Raw genomic sequence first — 24,941 nt, 5'->3', positions numbered from 1 at the left:
GTCTGGAAATTACACCTCTCATTTCCATTTTCCTGAGAGTTGGCACTAAATCTGGGAGCCATCCCTGTAGCTGGAGCCCCCACCATCATCCTCCACAAGGAAGAAGGCACTCCTGAAAACCCCAAGACTCTGAGTGGACCCCCTGGCTCTTGTTCCCACCCCTCATCACAGCAGCCAAAAAAAACGCAATGTTCTGGGTCCCCATGGCCTGGGTTGAGCTGGATAATCCTCACATCAGTAGTTCTACCTGAATGAAACAGAAAGAGAAGAGGTCGGAAGGAGCGGGGAAGAGGAGGGGAGGGGCAAAGGACTGACCAGGAGAAAGAGAAGGGAGGAGGGGAGACAGGAGATTTGGAGGAGAGAGGAGGGAGGAGAAGGAGGGAGGGAGTGTGGACTTTTCTGAGAGAAAAGAACAAAAAAAGGAAGCAAAAATCATACAGCAGGGAACATCATGGTCCACCACAGCAGATGAAATTTATTTTCTCTGAAATTATCAATCTCAGATATATGTGGTTGAAAGCTGCTCCTCTCCAGGATTCTCTCTCTCTCTCTCTCTCTCTCTCTCTCTCTCTCTCTCTCTCTCTCTCTCTCTCTCTCTCTGTGTGTGTGTGTGTGTGTGTGTGTGTGTGTGTGTGTGTGTGTGTCTTTTCATGTCGGTTCTGCTGGTTTTCAATGGCTCTTTTAAAATAAATGGTCCTTATTATCCCTTTAGTCTGCAGAAATATTTCTTCTATTATTTCCTTACTCCTTTACCTCTGTTCTCTGGCTCTGGAATTCCTGTTCAATTGGCATTTGGGCCTTCCCGGATTGGTTGGATTGATTCTTTCTTTTGTATGAGTGCTCCCTGTGTTCTCTGTCTCCTTGCAGCTCTACTCAGGATCCTGACAGCCTCCCTAAGCTTTGTCTTACACATCACTCTGGTCACCTGTCCTAACGCGTGGTCCCTTCTTTGAACCTTTCAGATCAGATTTTGAATAAGAGTAACAAATGGTAAATGTTCCCCAGTTCTAAGTTTCCATTGAATCTTTTTTTTTTATTGTTTGATTTAATACAATTAACTCACAAGTATTTCCTACTTTTCATTTCCTGAGTTGTCTCTCTTTTCTTCCAAGATAGCAGCTCAGGCAATTGTGTTGTCTGGTTTTCTAAAACGTTTCTCTCCTGGTAGGATTCTCTGAGAGATCCGCCCTGGCACAGAAGCTTGGGCATGACGCAGGCGTGAGGGTCCTTTCTCCTCCTGAGGGCCAAAGTCAGAGGGCTCTAGGCAGGCAGGGAATTTTCCCAACTCCCTGAGATGGTCTTTCCTTCCTGATTTCTTTTGCCTCCGTGTGTTTTTGTGAAGTCAGAACCGTCCTGTCCCTGGAGGAGCCCTCCTCCCTGTGGGGCATTCTTCCTCTTCCTGGTGCTTTGGGGCAGCGTGCTGTCCTGCTAGGCCGCAGCCTGAGCTGCTAACAGGCCCTTCCGGTCTGGGATTTTCTCAGTTCTTCTAAGTCCCCATCCATTGCCCAGAACCTCCTTCCCGTCCACGCTGTCTGCTGAGGCTGACCTTGGAGGATCTTCTCCTGGGTGAGTGTGGCCTGCAGGTTTCTCGGTTCTGACCAGTCCTCTTCCCTTGAAGAGTGCTTCTGTTCGTCCGGAGTCTTTCACTGCATTGAGAGAACTGGATAGAATCAAAGTTGTCCGCCTCCCCCAAGCCCCCCCCCACCCCAACACAACCCCCCCCCCCCCCCCCCCCCGCCACACACACACACACACACACACACACACACACACACACACATTCTGATCCACTCTCATAAGTGTCTGGAATTCCTTAGACAGTTCCCTTACATACTGAATCCCTCATGGAGCACTAAGTACGTTTTCCAGAATCTGATTTATATGCAGGGGTAACGTGAACTTTTAACATACATTGTCGGATACTGTGTCGCTTTCTATACAGTTCTTTATTTAATGCAGTCTAATTCTCCCAAAAACAAAAATCTATGAGCCAGACATGAAACCTGAGGTGGGGAGGGGAAGAAAATTATGGTGGGCAGAGAGCCTGCAGGAGTCACAAATCTGGTAAGAAACAAAGACCAGACCCAACCTAGACCTTGCCAGTCTCAAAACCCAAGCATATCAAATGCTCTGTAGACTATCTCCAAGAAAAGGAGCAGATGGTTTCATTTTAATATAAATCTGTAAATTGAGTGTTGGTTGAAATAAGCAAGCAAACAATATCTGCTGTGTTAGAGTTTAATCTTTCGCAATAAATTTAATAGCGTCTACAAACAAAATCTCCAATTGCGTTTTGAAGAAGTTGAAGCATACAGATTATTGGAAATTAAAAATAAACTCTCTCTCTCTCTCTCTCTCTCTCTCTCTCTCTCTCTCTCTCTCTCTCCTATACCTTCCTCTAGTCTTCCCTCCCTCCCTGTCCCTAAAATGCTTTTGGACACATCTTCCCCATGACCTTCTTATGACGGATCCCCTCTCCCAACTCCAGTAGTAAATGTACTCCCTGGGCAGCACTCCTGAGACTTCATCTAAAGCAGATCCCCTCCTCCTCAGTCTGTTTTATCTAATTCAATATTCCACTTTGAAGCACAACTTGTAATCATTTTGTTTACTGTTAGATGTTTTTGGTTTTGTCGGTCTCCCCACTAAATTGTAGGCTCCAGGAATGAGTTCCTTACATCAGCCCTTCTTGGTTAGACTGTTAGTTAACCCTCGATGTTAGTAGGAAGTAGAGGGAAGAACTCTTCCCCAAATTAGGGAACCGTCAAAGTTAGGAAAGGAAAAGAGCTGTGAAAACAAATAGCCTAGGAGATCCTGACACAGTCTGCTTTCATAAATAACCAAGAGTTAAATAATGGACCACAGACGCCATTCTCTACCCTCTGCAAATTATCTCCTGGAGAAAATCCTTCCCAGATGCCTACTGAGACCCTGACCAAAGATGACTGGTGTAAAGGTGGAACCTTCCTGGATCACATTGATTGAACCAAATTGGCCAAATGATTTCTTTTAGACAAATCCTATTAACCAATCAGAGCTGCTAGTCTGGGGAAGTTTGCCAAGGCTCCCAATGGAGCCCAGGATTCTCTATAGATCAAGAAAGATACAGATGTACTTGATCCAGGGATGGGTTAAGAGAGCCAACAGGAGGAGGAAATGATTCCATCTGGAGGGGGAGCTACGGAAACTCTGAGGACCTTTGGTAGCTTTGGAGTCAAAGAATTCAGCCCTGTGAGGGTTCCACAACCATCTCTGTTCCTGCACTTTGTAAGACAAACTCTCCTTTTGTCTAAACCAGCTTGAGCAAATTCTGACCAAATGGCTCCTGAATGTTCTCCTCCTCTTCTTTCTCCCGGCCCCTCCTGTGGCGGGGGGGGGGGGGGGGGTGCCCACGGGGACAGAAAGGTTACTTATTTCATCCAAAGGCCTCCTTATTTATGTATGGAAGTAATCAAATGCTATTTTTGCACTCAGATCATATCTTATGCACAAATCTAAGTCACAGGGGTGTGACTTCTGAGATGCACTTGAGGATCTTTTATCCTCTCCCATACTTCCTCACTGACAACATTGCTATGGGTTAGTTACTAGACTGAAGCTCCAGCTTCCTAAAAGAACCCACAAAGTCCACACCCAACAGATACCTCTGAGCAGAGGCCATCCCTGTTGGCACTGAGTTCTCACTGTGTCTAGGATCCTACAGGAGAGGAACCCAGCGCACACTGCTCTGGAATGTATAAACTGAGTGGGAACACGTGGGCTGGAGGGTGAGGAGAGGCATCTACTCAGCTATCCTGAACTTCACCAGTTTGAGTTAAATTAGTCCCAATCACAGGTGAGCTGTAGGATAACAGTCATAAAGAATTGAGGATTTCTGAACTGGGTGACAGGCTCAGCATCAGTCTTAGCTTATATGAGCATTAATGCCCCCCCCCCACCAGATATGTCAAAATGAAGAGGAAGAAAGGTCTATATGCTCAAGAGAAAAGAAAGGCATGGGGGAGGAGGAAGAAAATTGCTAGGCAGGAAAGTGCAGCTGTGTAGATCTCACCCTCTTGCCTTCTCCTGTCCCTGCCCTTGCTCGGTTTCACAAGTTTTATTGCCATCCTGACATTCACTAAATTATGATTTGAAATTCATTCACGCAGAAGAACTCACAGCTTATCTGTAAAATTTGAAAAAGCAAATTTAATTTCTTTCCTCAGGAAAAAAAAAAAAAAAAAGCTGCAGTCTTATAAACACAACCGATCGACTGTTGGCGTGTGCTCCGTGAGTGGAGCAGGCAAATGCATGGCTTTAATATCCACTCTCTTCACCCTGGAGGTCGGCCTCCAACAGGACCCAACAGGCTGTCCTGTGAGCTTCTCAAAACACCACACTAATGAGCTGCCAACATCTGCACAAACACCCCTGTGAGATGGGGGACGTGGTAGCTGCTCCCTTTGCAAAGGAGAAGAATAAGGTTTGAGGAAAGGGACCGAGTTTCCCCAATGGCACAGTAAACCCACAGAATGGGCCCCAAGCTCTGAGCCACCTGGACCTGATCCCGTGAGCTAAGGTTACCATCTTCTTTCTTTCTTTTTTTTAATATTTATTTATTATGTATACAGTATTCTGCTTGCATGTATGCCTGCATACTAGAAGAGGGCCCCAGATCTCATTACAGATGGTTGTAAGCCACCATGTGGTTGCTGGGAATTGAACTCAGGACCTCTGGAAGAACAGCCAGTGCTCTTAACCTCTGAGCTATCTCTCCAGCCCTAAGGTTACCATCTTAAATGAACCTCTGCCACACAGTCCATTCTTAGATCTAGCATGGTAGGGGCTAGAATAGAAGCAGAAATGTCACTAATGGAGATAGACTTTAGCCATACCATATACAACATCCATGTGCATATATCTAAGGCAACCCTATTTTTTTTCCACATGGTTCATGAACAAAAGTTTTAGGAAAACTCATGGCCATCTCCAGAAGTGCTGTCTTCCTTAATGTATGTGAGTGGCACACTATTCCATGTGGATGTGGGGTCCAAGGAGTTATTTCTGTATACGATTCTTAATTTAGCACAGGATATAAATCTAATTGGAACTGTTTTGATCCACATCTGGAATTTTCCAATGAATAACCCATTGCCTAATTGGTCCCTTGAGTTAACAAGTGGTTGCTATTTTGATGACTGAGTTTTCCTATCTGTAACAACGTTTTGTTGCACTTAGTTCAACATTCTTTTTAAATTTAATTTTTAATTAATATTGTTCTTATTTTGCACAAGGAACAATGCTAGATATCAAAGAAAGGAAGGAAGGAGTGAGGGACCAGAGAGTAAAGATAAATGGTGTGCAGGCTGGGGGGTGTACCTTTGTTGATAAGAATGTTTTGCCTAGCATACATGAAACCCCAAGTCTGCTCCCTAGCAATTCATTGGGACTCACAATATGAAAGAGGCAAGAGAATAAGAAGTTCAAGGTCATCCTTGGCTATGTAGAATTTAAGGTCAGCCTGAGATACATGAAATTTTGTCTTAAAAAAATCCCAGGCATTATATGAGCCAGGGAGGTCATAATGGGGGAACCCACAGAGACAGCTGACCTCAGCTCGTGGGAGCTCATGAACTCTGGACCAACAGTTAGGGAGCCTCCATGGGACCAAGCTAAGCCGTGTGTGTGTGTGTGTGTGTGTGTGTGTGTGTGTGTGTGTGTGTGTGTGTGTGTGTGACAGCTGTGTAGCTTGGTCTCTTTGTAAGGGTCCTAGCAGTGGGATCAGGACCTGTCCCTGGCTTTTGGGAACCTGTTCCCCATGCTGGATTACCTTGCCCAGCTTTGACACAAGGGGAGGAACTTGGTCCTGCCTCAACTTGATGTGCCATGCTTTGTTCAAGCCCATGGGAGGCCTGCCCCTTTCTGATTGGAGATGGAGGAGGAGTAGAGGGGTGTGTAAATGGGAGGGAGGGACTGAGAGGAGAGGAGGGAGGGGAAACTGTGGTCGGCATATAAAATAAATTTTAAAAATGTTATTTAAATAAGATAAAAATTCCAAGAGATAAATAATAAATGTACAGTTTTCTGTTTCCAGAAACATGGGTGCTATTTGTATAAACAACGGCCAGAATTGGACACTGAGTCAACGATATCAGAATGCTGAGAAAAAGACAATGAATGCTATGAGTCGGCCAGAGACAAAAGGAGAGTAATTATACAGCTTCAAGAAGGGGCATTTGAAGGAGTGTACATCACGGAGAGGGAATAAAGTGTGAGGGGGTGAAGGAGAGCTGGGCACTCTAGACGGGCGAGACAGCACTTCAAAGATGGATGGGAGCAGAAAGGCTAAGGAGGAATACGTTAAGTGTGGGTTGGGGTGAGACTGTGAACGACTTTGGATTTAGCTCCACAGGCAGTGGGGAGCTACCAACGGCTTTTTAGTAAGAGAATCAAGTGCTCCCCTGACAGCCCAAAATACCTGGGGTACTTCTGAAGGAGAGCTGAATCACTTCCTTATTTAAATCACTGTATTTGGGGAATGTATCAGTTAGCCTTACCTTATCGCAGAAATGCCCTCATTTTACAAAGGAACCTGAAGCTTAGAGAAGACAGCAACCTAGCCAGCATCATGCTGTACCATTCTGTGGCAGAACCAGGATCAGACGAGAAAATCACGCCTGAGCATTTCCACTGCCCCAAAAGGTGTGATGATGATATTGATGATGGGGGGGGGGGGCTTCGAGGGCAACGATGGAGGTTATTTGAGGCAGGGTGCCTTTGGGGATATTATTTCGTACCTCCCCCTCCTCTGTACATTTTCTATTTTTAATGGAACATGGAACAGATTATCCACATAATCACTTTAATCAATTATCTGTAGTTGATAAACTTCCCTGCAACTTAATTAGCCAGGTTGTTTCCCAGAGTAGCAGTACCACAGCATCATCTGAAAGTCATCTCGGAGAGATGGACCAATTCATTAACAATCACTAATTTCTTCAGGGTTGAAGGATGTGCAGTGTTCATTCGGAGAACGAGGAAGCCACGCATAATGGCTTTCACAGTCCTGGCTTGTCACGCTCTGTGTCCACAGGACTCACGTTGCCAAAGCCTGAGTTTAATTAACATGCTTATTCTGTGCTGCTACCTCCATTCTAACAAATTAAATGTTTAAACAGCCAGTGCAAACATTTAGATCTGAGTCAAAATTGTTTGCACTCTGCCAGTTTAGGCATTTAATTTATTATAATCCTTCCCATAATACATGCCTTGAAAGTCATTTTTTTTTTTTTGCACAGAAAAATGCTGTTAGTATTTCAACTGATGATATTGAGTCTGATATCATCAGAATGTGATGTGAGAACTAATTTGGACTTCAGACGAGGGTGATAAATGAGATAATAAATGGATCTTCATCTGTCCTGACTTCCTCAATTGACCAGGTGATAGCAAAGACAGGTGCCACCCCAGGGCCTGCCTTCTGCCCCACGAGTCTCTGCTACAGCTGAGGCTTACTCCAGCCTGAAGAAACAGGAATCTTGCAAGGCTCGGAGCTATTTCATCTTAAGAGTCCTCGTGGATCCTGACCTCTTTCTCCCTGCAGATATTTTTTCAGAATATAGAAATGTGCTAGCTTTCCACAATTTCCCCTTTCCTGGGGTTAAAGAAAGTAAAAACTGCACTGGTAAGAAAAACTGTAACAAAAGCTCCATTGAAACAATGCTGAGCAGAGTGAGCGAGGCTTCAGGCTTGTAGCCAAAGACAATGAGGCAGACAGTCCAGAAGAATGACCTTCTGTGGTCCCAGGTGACCACAAGGTGGCAGTGAAGGGCTACTGCGCCTGCCTAGTGGCACCCACCCCCTCCCTCCCACCCCAACTCTGACCTCCAGGATATCACCATCCTGGATACCCTACCTTGTCCCCACCAACTCACTGGAAAGTACACAGACATCGTCTGATCCAAAGAGGGGAGTGTGTGTGTGTGTGTGTGTGTGTGTGTGTGTGTGTGTGTGTGTGTGTGTGTCCGTCCCACAGTCCACAAGTGACGGTCAGAGGACAACTCTGTAGGGTCAGTTCTCTCCTTCCCCCTAAGTGGGTTGTGGGGATGGAGAGGAGATTGAGAGGTTTGTATGGCGAGCATCTTCGCCTACTGAGCCATGTCAACAGCCCACTTTTACATTTTAATAAAGATACCTTTCTGTTGTGTTGCAAATGGCTGGAAAACGGCTGGAACTGCCTCAAAAGCTCTTGCTTGAAGAAAATGTGTTGAGACAAAGAGAAAATTATTAAAGACGATGGTTATGCGAACTCATTCGATCTCAGCTTCCTTGGTGATAAAAAGCAGGGCTGCTACCCCTGACATTTCTGGCAGGGATCTTTCCAGGTGGAGAAGAATGGGTCCACATCATCCAGCCAAGGAGAGGATGAGAGTCCACAATCAGCGATTGTTCTGTTGCTGTGTGCTAATCAAGGTCACTCAAAACTGAAACCCCAGCTCTCTCAGCTTCCCTTTCCTGCTTGGAAACCATTCAAGATCTTCCCCAAAGTGTTCCAGGTTGTTTATACCTGAAGATTGTGCTTTGCAGAGTTCAGCCCAGTCAGATTCCACAGTGAGGTTCTATCTACCCAAAGACTGGCTGGTGGGCAAGAGGAGGAAATAGCCGAATTCTGCCAGTTTGTTATTTCTCGATGCAATCAACTGTGATCAATGCAGCTTTGTTTTTTGTTTTTTCCAGGTAGTGTGGGTAATTCAGACCCAGGAGAGGATGTTCTGTGAGAGCCTGGTCTAGGTGGGAGCTAGGCATTCAGAAGAGCCCTGCTAAGTAAGAATGGATGTGCACCTACACCACCCAGCTGCTGCTTAAAATTGGGAGAGTGAACTGAGAAATAAAATATAAAAGCCTTTCCCACTGAATATCTGTGCTGAGGCATTTTTAATGTTTTTAATACTGGGGGGTTGTGATTAGATAGTGTTCATTTGCTGTTTCAAACCACATTTTAGAAAGTTAATCATAAGTAGCATTATGATTGAGAATTCACTATGAGCCAGACAATAGGTTGGTTACATGCTTGATATCAATCAACTCTTATTACATACAACCTTAGTAAAGAAAAAACTGGCCATTTCCTCGGGTTTATAGGTGCCCAAACTGAGGTCTAGAAAGAAAGCTGGCAGGCTAGACTAACTTAACTGTTAAGCACTTCACTCAAGTGAGAGAAGAAAATGCCTGACTGAAGAAGATGCCCGAGGTCACACCTAAGCATACCAGACTCACAGTCACAGCCTCTCAAGGCAGTGTGGTCCTACTCCAATCCTACTCTTAATTTTTTTAATGACTGTTGAAGATGAGCCTCTTCTTCTTCACTGGACCTAAGGAATTTAACTCATTTAATATTAATAAAACAAAGCCAATTCATTAAAATTTGCAGTGGGCTCCTTCTGGTGGAGAGGACACGAGGGGTCAGGTCAATTAGGGTAGTTCTCAGCTTCCATGCGGTTAGCTTGAGGTGGCTGCTGGTCCCAGGCTCTGCTTCAAGTTCATCAAGGAGATTCCACACTTTGGGAGCTAAGGAATCCACCCATTAGCCTCAGCCACCATTTCAGAGCCTTCCCTCTTGTCTTAATTCTCAGGACACACAGAGAATGGCCAACTTTTTCTTCTGATGCGCTGTCAGAGAAATGTGTGATTCTGGGGCTGAACTTGAAGACTCCCACTCCCCTCCCCCCACCCCTCTCTTTCTGGCCAAGATATGACTTCAAAAAGCCATCTAAGCAAAAGAGGGAACATAACTAAAACCAGTGAACTCGAGAAATAACAAAATATTAGCCACCATGGCTCCTCTGGTGAACCCTCACTAGAGTACCTCAAAGGGGTTGATCCATGTCAGCTCATTCTACAGTTCAGAGGACAGGTAGAGACAAGGGGGGCTGGTGAGTGACTCACCAAAGCCGCGCAGCCACATAGTGTAGGGCTGTGATGTGGATCTACTGTGCTGGGTTTACTTATCAAATCTCTGCTCTGCCTCCCTAACTTCAACTGATAGGAGAAATTCAGGGCATGAACCTTGTTATCTTTTTCATTTTTTTAGTCAATAATTAATTTAGTTTTCAGTGATGTTGTTTGACAGAGGATCTCACTACATGGCCCTAAGCTGGCTTAGAATCTCATTCATCCTAGGCTGGCCTCACACTTGTAGCCATCCTCCTGCCTCTTCTCAGTACTAGAATTAAAAGCACGCACCACTCCCACCTTATATCTTAAATGAAGTTTAGAACTTGAACATCCCCACCCCCCACCCCCGCCAAGGTCCACCATGGTCACCATGTTGGCACTATTGAGAGGTGGTGAAACTTTTAGGAGACAATCTGCACAGTAGGCCTTTGGTCATTGGAGCAAGCTCTTGAAGGAGACTGTGACGCCTCTATCCCTTTGTCTTCCTGACCATGAGTGGAGCAGCTCCTGCTGTGATATGCTGTATGGCCCCAAAGCAGTAGCGCCAATTGAACTGAAACTTCAGAGCTGTGAGTCAAAATAAACTTTAGAATAACTTCTAGAAGTTAATTTTCTTAAGCATTTTATTATGGTGCTGAAAGCTGACAAACACACTTGGAGTGATGCCATTCTGAATGTGTTAGTCTACTTTTCTATTGCTGTAATGAAACACCAGGACCAAGGCAACTTAGAGAAGGAAGAGTTTATCTGGGGCTTACAGTTCCAGAGGGACAAGAGTCCATCACCATCATGGTAGATGAATGGTGGCAACAGGCAGACAGGCATGGCACTGGGGTAGCAGCTGTTGAGAGCTCACATCTTGATCCACAAGCAGGAGGCAGAGAGCACACTAGGAATGTCAGGAATCTCTTGAAACTTCAAGTCCACTACCAGAGACACACCTCCTCCAGCAAGGCCACACCTCCCAATCCTTCCCAAACAGTTTCACCAACTAGGGACCAAGTATTCAAACATATGAGCCTAGAGGGGTCATTCTCATTCAAATCACCATACTAGACAAACTACTAAAATAAGAGTTACCATTGAGTCACGTGAGCCTGGCAACTGTGTGTGTGTGTGTGTGTGTGTGTGTGTGTGTGTGTGTGTGTGTGTGTACAGGGTATTCATGCCTGTACATTTGTGGGAGGTTGGAGAGGCATATATGCATTGGTACATGCGTGCAACCTTGTGTGGAGACTAGAAGTTGATATCCAGTGTCTTTATCGATAGCTATCCACATTATAAATTGAAGTAGGGTCTCTCACTTGAATCCACAACTTAATGTTTCAGTTAGTCTAGCTAGCTAGCCAGCTTTCTCTGAGGATCCCCTGTCTCTGCCTCCTGTGTTCTGGGATATTACAAGTAGACCACCTAATTGACCCATCATTTCCATGAGTGCTGGAGAGCCAAAAAGAGGGGACAGGAAAATAGTAAGTTGTGAAGCAGCAGATGAGCTGACAGCCATGACTGCCCTGTTCATTTTGCTGGAATTCTGCACCCACTAGGAACTTCTTGCGCTTTTACATTCTGCATTCTGCATCTGACCTCTGTTTTATCTTCAGTATGTTAGGATTACACATTTATATTTTTCCAGTTATCTCTTCTATTAACCCGGGCACTCTGCAAAATGACTTGTCATTAATAACGCAAACTGGTTTTTTTCAGTTTAGACAGCAAGGAAGATAGGGAGTTGAAGGGACCACATTATCTAATGCATTTTCAAAGAGATTTGTTTGGAGAGAGTGTTTCTTAGAAATACCTAAGCAGAGAATATCAAATCTTTGGCAAAATATATACTAGAAATACTCTTAGAGGACTTTCAGGGATTAGCGTCGACCTGCGTGCATTGCCTCAAAATTTCTGACAAAATTTTAACAGCCACCATTTATAACCATACTCATAAATGCCAATGCCCAAATCACAAATGCCAACCTGGTAGGCGTGTCTGAGGGTATGTCTGTCAGCAAATATTCTTCCCTTTATTGCTTAGTCTGTGTGCTTGCTTTTTTTAAAAGATAAGCACAGAATTTTAGAACTAGGAGGAACCTGAAAGATTATGTCCACCCTACTCTTGTGTTTGCAGAAGGAAGAAATTGGGCTCAAGTCCAGGAGTGTTCCCAAGGTCGTACACTACCACACAAGCTGGACTCAGCCACATGACCCTTAGCCCCTGAGTTTCTCTGGGTGTGCTGTCACTCTCCACAGAATGGGAGAGGGAGGTGCAGAGGACCCTGTTATTAATCAGATCTGACTGAGCCTAGAGATGAATGCTCCATAGGAACAATCAGGGGCCCAGAAATGGCAAACACCCCCCAAAAGGAGGACAGCTAGGGGGGCCTGAACTGGTCATTAACACCCTAGGAACAGAAATTCACAGAGATCATTATCTGTTTGGGGTTTGTTGTCGGTGGTGGTGGTGGTGGTGGTGGTGGTGGTGGTTGGGTGGGTTTTATCTGCTTTTTTCAAACTACATTTTTAATTTATCCATACAAAGATCCAAGGACATCTTGGGGGGGGGGGGCTATTGACTCTCTCTTTCCACCCTGTGAAGGGAATCAAATCAAGTCATCTGGCTTATAGGAAAGCCATCTTGCCAACCCTGTCTTTTTATTTTACTTATTTTTCTTTTTTGAAAGAGAGTCTCAAGTAACATATGTAAGCCTTGTTAATCCCACTGGCAAGAATAAGACAAAGTTGAAGCAAGCTTTACTGAATACTGGCCAGGTCCATACCCAGGATTCCCAGAGAACGGCCATGGATTACATTAGTCCAGTGCTTACAAAGGCATAACCCACAAGGCTATATACTTCCCACCTTCATCCAATCAGGGGCAAGCACACATCCTGACGTACTTCCTGCCGACATACCTCCTGCTACGTGTGATCAAGCACATCCTGTGCAGTTGGGGCCACCAACCTTGTTTACAAAGGTGAAAACATGCATCTTGTTGTCTTACAGGAACAGCCCCCAGCATTCCAGGAAGTCCTCTCTCCTTGGGCAAGTGGGGCTCACAGGTGAGAGGCATTTTTGTTTCATAGATCTCTTAAGCACAGTCATGTAAACTTAAAACATAACATTAGCCCTGATACCCGCTAGTCCCCTATATTTCAGAGGATCAACTTGAACTCCTGATTCTACTGCTTCCATGTCTCAAGTGCTGGGATTGCAGGTATGGGCTACCATGCTTAGTGTATAAGTTACTTTTCCATTCCTGTGATGAAACATCGTGACCAAGGCAATTTAGAGAAAGAAGAGTTTCTTTGCGGCTCATGGTGACAGCAGGATAAGAATCTGTCATCATCATAGTAAGGAAGCACAGCGGCAGGCAGGCAGGGTGACTGGAATAGCAAGCGGAGAGCTCACATCTTAAACCACAAGTCGGTAGCGGAGAGTGCATCACCATGGCCTGAGACTTGAACTCTGTTTTTTTGTTTGGGTTTGGCTTTGGTTTTGTTTGGGGTTATTGTTTTTGGGTTTTTTTATTTGTTTGTTTGTTTGTGTTTTGTTTTTTGTAAATTGGTTGGTTGGTTGTTGTTGTTTTGTTTTGTTTTTTGAGACAGGGTTTCTCTGTGCAGCCCTAGCTGTCTTGGAATAATGTAGACCAGGCTGGCCCTGGAACTCAGAGATCCACCTACCTCTGCCTCTAGCATGCTGGTATTAACAGCATGTGCTACCATGACCAGCCCTAGGCTTTGAACTCTAAAGTCCACTGCTAAGTGGCACGCTTCCTCCTACAAGGCCACACCTCCTAAGCCTCCCCACATAACCAGCTGGGGACCGAGTATTGAAATGCCCGAGACTCTGGGAGACATCTCATTCTCCACCAAGTCAAACCACCACATCTAGCCTTCTGTGCTGCTGAGACTGAACAGAGGGCCTTGTGCAGCCCTGTTGTTTATTTTATTATTTGAGACAGAGTCTCGCCGTGTAACAAGGCTGGCCTTGAATCTTCCCTCTCCCTCCCAAGTGCCAGATCACCACACCCAGTTTATGCAGTACCAGAGGTTGAACACAGGGCTTTTTGCATGCTAGACAAGAACTCTACCAACTGAGCTACATCCCCAGCCCAAGGAATAGCCTTTTATAGAGACACCACCAAGCCCCCGACTACGAAGGCTGCAGGAAAGAACGGATGTGGAGTCATCCGAGCCTTGAGTATGAGCCCCCAGATGGATGCCTTTGCCTTTGACAGTCACCTTCTTTCACGTCTTTAAAACCTCAGTGCTCCCTCTGCACATTCAGACATCCTTGTTTGCTAGGCAACATTGCGAATTAGTGCATGTTATTATCACGGCTTCCATTCATAAATATTTTTAATGCCATCAGTAACTGACCAACCAACAACACTCCGCACCTTTTCCGAGGGTACAAATAACAAACTCCGTTCAACGGGGCCAGAGCCTGGATTCCTGCAGCCAGAAGTGGCTGCAAATGATGTAGTGGCAGCACAGGCTATCCAGTTCGATTTGTTTTCATGCCACTAACCAGCTGCTTTGCGTATGTCTGTTCAAGCTCAGGCCAACCAACCCATCTACGCCAAGGGAAACACTACTGCTGTTGTAACAGAGGCCTAGGACTGGCGGAGGGGAGGCAGCAAGTTGCCTTTGTCACTGTCTGTATAAAGAGTGGGCCAGCAAAGCAGTCTTCCCTGGGCAAGCTGGACAAAGCCTGCCAAGGGTTGGAAGACAGACAAAAGACAGTTGTCCTTCCAGACAGCATGCACTCTCCAGGAACTGCTAAAAGCTCAGCTTACCAAGGAGGACCCAAAGACAGCTAAGGTCGTTTGGGGACACATCTGCTAAGAGCACACTTTGTAAGAGACTGGCTGAATGGAAACAGAGACCTGAGCTGCAGAGCAGGTCTCGGGAAGGGAGAGAATCCAACGGGTAAGGGGCCAACAGTGGAGCTAGAGAGGTGGCTCAGTGGGCAGAGTGTTTGCCATTCAAGCTTGAAGACCTGAGTTCAAATCCTGTGAACCGACATCAAGCCAGGCGTGGTCGCATATTTCTGTAATCCCGGTGCTTGTGCTGTGACACGAGAGGAGGAGAGTCCCCAGAATGTCACTAGCCAGCTAGCAGGGCCGGTATACACAGCAGCAAACAACCAACATGTCTCAAGCAAGATGAAAGACGAGGGTCGACACCCGAGATTTCTCTGACCCCCATATACTTATACACACGCGCACGCACGCACACACACAGAGAGAGAAAGAGAGACAGAGACAGAGACAGCCCAGAGAGAGAGACAGAAAGAGCCGAGAGAGAGAGAGAGAGAGAGAGAGAGAGAGAGAGAGAGAGAGAGAGAGAGAGAGAGAGCTCTCAGAGAGAGAGAGTCCAAAAGGTGCTTAAGACCCAGATAAAAGGTTCAGCATCAAGAGCAGACTTCAGACGGTTGCTCTGGAAGGATCATTTCCCTAAGAGTGGAAGATGTGGGGTCCAGTTATTAACCAAGTCAGCCTGTGTAGCTTCTGTCTGCCTTCTTGGACAGGTTTACCACCCCGGACCACGTTCTTTCCACACAGTTGCATAACCTTTTGGTTATCCTTAGCTCTGACACCATAAGTTCCCCCGGCTCCAAGTGGAAAGAAATATGTAAACAGCAAGTAAACAGAAAAAAAGTTACCTTAAGATATTAATCAATTGTACCTCCCTTTCTGCGCCTCATTCTTTTGATCAATCAGAGGCATTCATGTGGCCTAGGGGAAAATTAAGAAAGCTGTAGTGGGAATGCCAAGAAAGACATATTTTCTTACTTTCAGAACTAACTTTCAGAGCTCAGAGGAAAGCTCTGTGGGAATTTGAGGAGAGTTTTTGTTATAATAATGGATTGGAAGGAAAGCGGGGCAGCCCTGGGTGAGGGTTAGCTTCGGGATTCAGGAAGGGGGAGGATAGGGTTGAGAGGAAGATACCAGTTTTTGAGGTTGACTCAGCCCATGGAAAGGAGAAATCGTTGTGAGCAGAAACTGGAACCAAAACTCTTCTGGAGGCTTAGACATGCTTGATACCATCCTTACTCATACCTGCATCCACACCATGAGCCCCTGTCTCGCCCGCCAGGCCCTCGGAACCTGACCACCCCTCACCACCTATGGCACCGCAGCTCTGGTTCTGGCCAGCAGCGTTCCCTCACCCGCCCCGAGTCCCCAGTGGGTCTCTGCATGTCTACTCATGACCCCAGTGGGTCTCTGCATGTCTACTCATGACCCCATTACTCTCTCTTCCTGACACAGCAGCTGGAGCAATGTCCTGCACAAAAGGGATCATGTCACTCCTCTGCTGAGGTCACCAACGACCCATGTCACAGCAAGCCCTTCTGGATGGCCTCCTAGGATCTGCCATGGTGTCTCTCTTAGTCTTCCAGTGACCTCATTTCCTTCTTGATACTCCCTGGACATGGCAGACACACTCCCACTGAGGGCCTCGGCAGGAGCTCCCTCTTCCATGGATGCTCAGCAGACATCCTCCCAGCTGCCCATTCTTCTTCACTCTCTGTCCAAGCTTACCTTAACTTTAAGAAGATTTCTTTCAGCCAGCGCCGAGCGATGGGCATCTCTCGAGACAACTGGCACAAGCGCCGCAGGACCGGGGGTAAGAGAAAGCCCTACTACCACAAGAAGCGGAAGTACGAGCTGGGTCGGCCTGCTGCCAACATGAAGATTGGCCCTCATCGTATACACACAGTCCGAGTCCGAGGAGGCAATAAGAAGTATCTGTGCCCTAAGATTGGATGTGAGGAACTTTTCCTGGGGCTCTGAGTGTTGTACTCGGTAAACAAGGATCATTGATGTTGTCTACAATGCATCCAATAACGAGCTGGTCTGCACCAAGACCCTGGTGAAGAACTGCATCGTGCTTATCGACAGCACCCATACTGACCGTGGTATGAGTCTCACTAGGCGCTGCCCCTGAGCCACAAGAGGGGGGCCAAGTTGACTCCTGAAGAGGAAGAAATATTAAACAAAAAACAATCAAAGAAATTCCAAAAGAAATATGATGAAAGGAAAAAGAACGCTAAAATCAGCAGTCTTCTGGAGGAGCAGTTCCAGCAGGGCAAGCTTCTTGCCTGTATCGCCTCAAGACCAGGCCAGTGTGGCAGAGCAGATGACTATGCGCTAGAAGGCGAGTAGCTGGAGTTCTATCTGAGGAAGATCACAGCCCAGAAAGGTGAATAAAGCATCATTCATAGCTCATGTAATAAAGGTGTTCATTGTTCTATATTCATAAAAAAAAGATTTCTTTCATTTTAATTGTGTGCGTGTGCATGCATGTGTACATGAGTACAGATGGCCTAAAGAGGACGTCAGACACCCTGGAGCTGGAGTTCCAGGCAGTAGTGAGCTGCCCAACGTGGATACTGGGAATTGAGCTCAGATCCTCAACAAAAGCAGCAAGTGCTCTAGCCACTGAGCCAACTTGCCAACCCCCAAGCTCACCCTCTTATCATACTGTCAACTGCCCCCTACACATTCCCGACTGGGCTTCACTAATCTCTTGCTTAGGACTCTGCACCATTTAAGAGCAGGTTGTGCTTATTATGTGCATTGTCTCTCTTTCACTAGAGTGAAAGCTCCATGAAAACAAGCATGTACTTTTATTACTGGTATAGCCTAAGTCACAAGAATGCCTAGACTCAATAACTACTTATGGGATAAGTGAGTAAGTGAATGAAGACCATCCCATCACTGGAACAATGTCTCCAGGATCTAGACTGAATGGCCCAGCACTCATTGTGGGCGAGCTGTCAGTATCTGCCCATCAGGAGACCTACCTGGGACCAAAGATATTTGTGAACCTCATCCAAACTTGCAATGTGATGGATATGCCCCCTTTAGCTATTCTGTAGGGGTTTGGTATGAAGGGAACAGGCTTTGCTTAGTGGTAAAGTCCACTCAGAACTAGAGGTCTATAAATGACATTTTTATCTATTTGATATAGCAATATTTTATTGAAGGTGGAAACTAACTGCACCTGGTCAGACATTGAGGAGATATTTTTTAACTAGACTCATACTAGAATAAAGAACTTTTATAGGGATTAAGAAAAACACACAAAAACAATAGAAGATGCACAAAAGGTTTATACACATCCCAAAAGATAATATCCAGATGGGCAATATACATAGCAAGTGTGTTCAACACTCATGAGGGAAATGTTGACTAGAGCTGAAATGCATTACGGGAATGTCCAAAAGAGCATGCGAGGAATTGCCAAGAGTTGCAAGAAAGCATCTGGAACAAGCATGCTGCTGGTGGGGGAGGAACTATGGAAACGGATTTAGAAATCATTCACAGTATCCACAGCCGCATCAGGCCACCCAGCAATCCCACTTCCAAGACCACACCCAGCAGAAAGGCATCCCTGTGCTCACCAACAGACACAAACAGCTGCCTTATCTATAGAGTAAAACTGGACACCGCCTCAGTGCTCAGCAGAGGCAGGTGAGCAAATGATGCTTCACCTTGGGGATGGGAAACAAATCATTGCCTACAACATTTGTCTAAAATGCACAAAATTCCTACTCAATATAATTGCAAGGGAAAATGTAATCTACGGAGGTGGAAAGCAGGCTGGAAGCTGCCCTAGTCAGGAAGGTGACTGGAAGGGGGACCCAGGGGCTCAAGTGCTGATACTACGGCTTCTTGACTGGAATACTGGTTATTCGAGTGAGATGATGCCATGGAAATCTACTCAGGTTGGTAGTCACACCATGGGTACTGTGTTGTGAGTACACTAAACTTCAGTACAAAGGTTATAACAGAGACATTTGATGCACTGGCTTCATAGGGGACTTGGTTCTAATGAGGGTCACAAACCCTGAGTCACTTCCCACACTGGACAGGAGAACCAAGTCATTAGGAAATGGAGGCAGGTGTGATATACTACCAAGGCCAGGTGGGGGAGGGGTTTGCTCTGACTTAGGGGTGGGGAGAGATACAGTTCACAAGGTAGCTGGATTTTAAGAAGAAAAAAGTTGAGTATATGAATGAAGAATGACCAAGGCAGAGCTGTGTGTACAAAGACGGGAAACGTGTGGGCTAAGAGAAAACCAGAGAGCCAGAGTTTGAGAGGGAAAGAAGGAAGGGAGGGAGGGAGGGAGGGAGGGAGGGAGGGAGGGAGGGAGGAAGGAAGGAAGGAAGGAAGGAAGGAAGGAAGGAAGGAAGGAAGGAAGGAAGGAAGGAAGGAAGGAAGTCCACTCTCATCTTTCCTACCTCACTCTTCTATGGCACACTCACCCCACAGGGCACCCCAGGTTCCTCTAGCTGATGTCTGCGGATGGCAATGGGATGGCAAGCCCGGAATGGGTCATATGGCCAGATGTTTAGCAAACACTTCTCTGCAGAGCTCTTGGGGATTTGTGAAGATGCTTTGGTAAATTAAAACTTTGCAGCGTTCTGCAACTATGTTGAATTCACTGCTTCCCAAAATGGACTGTGAAATTTTTTTCATTTCCGTTTTTAATTGAACAAATATTCAGATGCCACCCAGTTGCACAAGTGGCCCTGTTGGGAGAAAAACAGCTACCGTAACAACAAATTCAGTGTCTTCCTGAATACACGTTTTCTCTTTACCTCTTTGCTCACATGACAGTACAATGCAAGTGTTACCAGTGTGGAGGTAGGAGTCAGGGTCTATCTCACTTTGTGACTTTCCCTGAGTGTGAGTGTGAGTGTGTGTGTGTGTCTGTGTCTGTGTCTGTGTGTGTAAGTGTGCATGCACATGGGCGCAAGTACATATGAAGGCCATAGGCAGATGTCAGGAGTCTTCCACATCTGGCTTCCATTTTATTTTGAGACAGGGTCTCTCCCTGAATGTAGAGCTGGCTGATTCAGACAGATATTCTGGGGGGCAGCAAGCCCCGGAGACCCTCCTGTCTCTGTCTCCTCAGCATTGGGGTTACAGGTAGCTACCACCACACCATGGGTTCTGGGGATCTAACTCAGGTCCTGTACAGCAAGCACTTTTTACCCACTGAACAATCTCGACCTTTTCCCCTGCTGAGAATTCATGGATTGGAAGACAGAACGGAAGAACAGGCTCAGTTACAGATCACCTTAAGCATGGTGAGAAGTAGTCACCCATTTCAGTTAGATACAAATGCACGGGACATGCAGTCTCTGGGTGCCTCTATGGCAGCTCTTGTGAGGTATCTCTACTATATCCAATAATTAATTTATTTCTCCCCTCCCCCCCCCCGTGTGTGGGGTGGGAGGGGTGGGGGGGTGGTATTCATGTGGGCAAGTGTGGAAGCCAGTGATCACTTCTTCAATACTTCTCCACATTATTTTTGAGACAGGGTTTTTCACTGAACTGAGAACTCACCATTTTGGTCATATAGGCTTGCCAGTTAACACACAGAATCTATCTCACCCTCCGGTGCTGTGGTCGAGGGCATGTACCACCACACAGCAAGCACTTACGTCGGTCCTAGTCAGGGTTACTATTGCTGTGATGAAACACTGTGACCAAAAGCTAACTGGGAAGGAAAGGGTTTGTTTGGCTTACACTTCTATGTCACTGTTCATCATTGAAGGAAGTCAGGACAGGAACTCAAACAGGGCAGGAACCTGAAGGCAGGAGCTGATGCAGAGGCCGTGGAGAGGAGCTCTGCTTACTGGATTGCTCATCATAGCCTGCTCAGCCTGATTTCTTACAGAACCCAGGACCACAGCTCACAATTGGCTGGGCCCTCCCACATCAATCACTAATTAAGGAAATGCCCAATAGCCATATTTGAGAGGCATTTTCTCAATTGGGGTTCTCTCTTTTCGGATGACTCTAGTTTGTGTCAGGTTGACAGAAAATTCTCACTGAGCCATCTCCACAAATCCCTAGACCCCTCCCCCATTTATTATCATGCCTTTAGTCATTCCATTCCTCTGCCAAAAAAGCCTCTCCTTGAACAAAATCCTTTCTCCAAAAATTCTTTCATGCTAGAGCAGAGACAGAAAGTGGCTCCCCGAGGCCTGTCTGGTTCTCTTCTTTGTGAGCCCATAAGACTTTAAGCAGGGGTCATTAAAACCTGTGTGTATTTACTGCTGGAAGGGCAACCGCGTAGGAGCAGGGTCTCTCTAGCCTGTTCTCCAGTACAAAGAGCTGTATTTGACAAATAGTCTAGACTTGATCAAGAGGAAGGGAGGGAGGGAAGGGGGAGGGCGAGAAAGGAGCAGTGGCTTTTGGGATAAACATAGAGGGAGTACCACCGTCCAATCTGGTACTCTGTAATTAACAAGGGCACAGAGGAGTTTTATGTGGTTTTGTTCCACCTAGGAGTCCGGGACTCTAACAGATGCCTCTGAAGGCGATTGTGCTCTCGTCTTTTTCCCTGGGTGTTTTTTTTAGAGACGGCCTTTAACAGCATGCAAATCACCCCCCTTCACTCTTCCCGTCTCAGACTTGACACTAATGTAAACAATTGTCGACGTTTCCTATCCGGAAGATGGCTGGGTTGCTGTTTTGATCTGGATGTAGCCAGTCTGTGTTTGATGGTACATCACTTAAAACAGCATAATTAAAGTGGATAAGGAAAAGCTGGACAAGACTGGCTAATATAAAAAAAGAAACGTTGAAAATGCAACCTTTAATTTAAAATGCAAACATTTAAATTGACATTGCCAGGGTGAAATATTATATCGAGGGGAACTGTCCGTCTTGATACCCTCCAAAGCAGAGGAGTCACCTGAACAGGTGCCTCACGTGCCTCTGCCCAGGGGACACAGGAGTCGGCGATCCCCATCCTGCTCCCACACCAAGAGTCTTGTTCCTTGTTCAGTTTCCATGGCTCAGGCAGGATTTAAACCCAGAACCACAAGGAGACCCTTGCCAGGCTTCTGCTGAGTCTTCCATGACTAAAGGCTCAGGTCTGGGCAGGTGAGCAGGCAACAGGGTTCCGGCCAGACTCCCACCTCTGACTAGTGGGCAGGACAGACTGAGCCCCTGGGTTAGCTCTCACTCACCTCTAAGATGCAGTGTAGACACTTAGCCCTCCTTGCTCATCTGGAAAAGGGAGTTAACAGTATTACCCTCCCTCACCCCCTGCAAAACCCGAATAGAACAAAGGCCAGAGGAGAGAAGGCTTCCATTCCTCCTTGCTTCCCAGGACCTCTCTGTGCCTTACAAACAGGGGTGCTGCTCCACATTCACACACCCTGGGATACCTTTCTGGCATCTCAGTGATAGCCCTTCCACACCAAAGTGACCCCTGCCAAAGATCTGCCCTGAGCAAGAGCAGACCAATGAATACCAGACAATCTCAGCAGTAGACACGCATTTGGCAGGGTGTGAGGGGGCTGCTGATGGTGGCCAGGGCCTTCATATTTGACCCCCTCATGTCATACCTCTACCAGACTTTCAACAGGGACATGTCCCTAGAAGCCAGTTTGGCCTGATGCTGGCTTCCTTGTTTGCAGCAGCTGTCCTTCCCAAGGCACACTGGCTTCATTGATAAGTGTTGCTAGCTCTTTATCGACATCATTTTAGAATTGGTTGCCAAGGCAACGGGATTCAGGAATGATTCTCATTACTGTACAGTCCCGACAAATGAGTGTCTGCCTTTGCACGATCTCAGCCAGTATTAGCTCTCCCCTCTCCGAATCAGAACGCCAACACTTACAGTGTGCAGCACACAATTCAACATGTAATTATATATTGTCTCCTGATAATTATACATTGTCTTGGTGAACAAAACAACTGTGGGCACCCATGTCAACCCGTATTAACACCTCTTACAGTAACAACCTCCCTCCCTTCCTCCATGATGGGCCAAAAATGCACATTTGTAGAAATCATAAAGAAAGCCAAGGAGTCACATGAGGGTATTTATAAAACAAACCTACACTCTGACTCCTAAATGCTGCCTCAGTTTCCAACTTAAAGAACCCTGTGTTTCCCAAGACTGCCATCAATCAAATGGTTATTGCTTTGTCTTACCTGTTTGGTTATTTATTCATTTTTATATATTTAAAGATAGAGTCTCACACAGCCAAGGCTAGTTCCAAACTTGCTATGTAGCCAAGGATCATCTTGAACTTCTGATCCTCCTTCCTCCATCTCCCAAATGCTAGGATTACAGACATGTGCCACCGTACCCAGCTTATGGGTCCCCAGGCCTTCATACATTCTAAGCAAGCACTCTACCAACTGAGCTACATCCCCAGAACCCAATTTGTTTCTTTTTTTAAAGGAAATATCATTAATCTCTGTAGCCAGAGCTTGACAAACTGAGGAAACTCATTCAAACCAGAACAAATCCCTACATAAAATGACGGGAAGGGGGTGAAGTGCATCGAAATAGTCTCCAGCTTCAACATGATGCATTATTTGCACCATGGATCTGCACTCTTGCCCAGGATTGGGAAATCCACACAAACCTTTAGACATGTCACCCTGTTTTCCTTCTCCTGTCCTATGAAGGAAAACCACGATGACAATAGCGTTGAAAAGGAAAATAATTTAAAATCTTTTTGGATTGAACTCACAGCTCTTTCCTTTACACACACACACGCACATGCACGAGAGAGAAAGAGAGAGACAAAGACAGAGGGAAAGAGAGAGAGAGAGAGAGAGAGAGAGAGAGAGAGAGAGAGAGAGAGAGAGAGAGAGAGAGAGAGTCAGAGGGAAAGGGAGGGAGGGAGGGGAGAGGGAGAGAGAGGGGGGAGAGCTTTGAAGGAGATTAACTGGACCACAAAAGGTCTGGGCTTGTGAGCACTGAGTTGCATTTTAAAAGAATCCGTGGCTCCAGGTCATTTTAATCAAGTTGCATGTCAGCTTGCAAATTTTCCAAATTAGCTGTAGCTAGAGGAGAGGGAGATGTTGTTCTTCCCTCCTAAAGAATAAAAACAGATTGTTGTGACATGTTCTCAGTCATGGTGACAGATTGGAGCTGCCGTTTGTGGTACAAGTCAGAAACAAAGCAACTTTTTCCCCCTGAAGTTGTAACAGTTGATTGATTTCTGGTGAGATTTGGGCATCTCCCAGTTTGTCAGTGATGTTGATGAAGTTCACAGAAATCTCCTGGGAAGCTGGAGACAGACACAGAGGCCGACTTAGAGTGAGATTGGTTTTCACAAGGAAAGGAAGCCTCTTGGTCTTAAGGTCAAGTTTCAGGGATGCTTGGTTGGGGCGTTATTCAAATGTTGGTCCTTTGAAAAGAGAGATGGGTGGTGACAAGGGGTAAGCGGCATTTTCTCATCCCAGGCAGCCCTCTGTTCCAACACAGGAAGATACTCCTGACAATGAAGCTGGGTGAGGCTGGCCTTGCACACAAACCAGTGACTCCCCGCCTGACGTGTGTCCCAGCACCCACTGGTCCCTTCGTGGGTGCCCCCTGCTTCATGGCTGGTCCAAATGGCTGAAGCACAGAAATTTAGCTTTCACAAGCCAGAAAGAAAGGCTCGAAACCTGTCACTCATCCTGAACTCAACCAGAAGGCAACCAATTAACAACACAGCTTAAGTCTGATTTCCGGTCTATATATAGAATATCAAATTAATATTTGTACCATGTAAAGAAAGAAGTAGGAACCCAGAGAATGAACAATTACGGTTTGGATTAGAGAAATCCTTCAAAATACCAAGAAACCCTCAAATAAGAAAGCTCCTTTTTTTTTATTCTCTATACCTCTTTTCCTTGCCAACTAATATCTATTTTCATATCAACCCCCCCACCCCTTATCCCAGTTCAGCTTTGAGGGTCACTGCTCCCCCACACAGAGCCTGGAGGCACAAGGATGAGTGAGTTCTTGGGAAAAGATCATAAAATCTGAGGATAATGCATGAAACCCTGGGGAGTGGAAGTCTGGGGGGCCCCACAGGTGAGAAAGTGAAGGTGAAGAGTACCCCCTAGAAAGCTCACAGGGAGAAAGAACTTGGATTGATATGAGTAGAGTGTATGTATACCTGAAGCCCAGGGGGATCGAGGAGAGAAAAGGACAGTCCAGACCAAAGGAGACAGCCCACAGCCCAGACCAAAAAG

The 24,941-nt window shown here is 46.1% G+C and overlaps 1 long non-coding RNA gene and 1 pseudogene across 1 annotated transcript in view; one reads left to right on the top strand and one right to left on the bottom strand.

The window, feature by feature from the left end:
* Positions 1–525: 525 nt before the first annotated feature.
* The window catches only part of LOC121832384 (uncharacterized), a 41,164-nt gene continuing 16,748 nt past the window's right edge, over positions 526–24,941 (bottom strand). Inside the window, exon 3 of the long non-coding RNA XR_006076035.2 lies at positions 526–1,646. This is a non-coding gene — a long non-coding RNA (uncharacterized LOC121832384). The remainder of the gene's footprint in view (positions 1,647–24,941) is intronic.
* Positions 16,506–17,143, top strand: LOC102926551 (small ribosomal subunit protein eS8 pseudogene; annotated as a pseudogene).

Source organism: Peromyscus maniculatus, chromosome 9 (genome assembly GCF_049852395.1).
Source record: "Peromyscus maniculatus bairdii isolate BWxNUB_F1_BW_parent chromosome 9, HU_Pman_BW_mat_3.1, whole genome shotgun sequence".
Lineage (NCBI taxonomy): Eukaryota > Metazoa > Chordata > Mammalia > Rodentia > Cricetidae > Peromyscus > Peromyscus maniculatus.
This window is presented reverse-complemented; position numbering and strand designations above follow the sequence as displayed.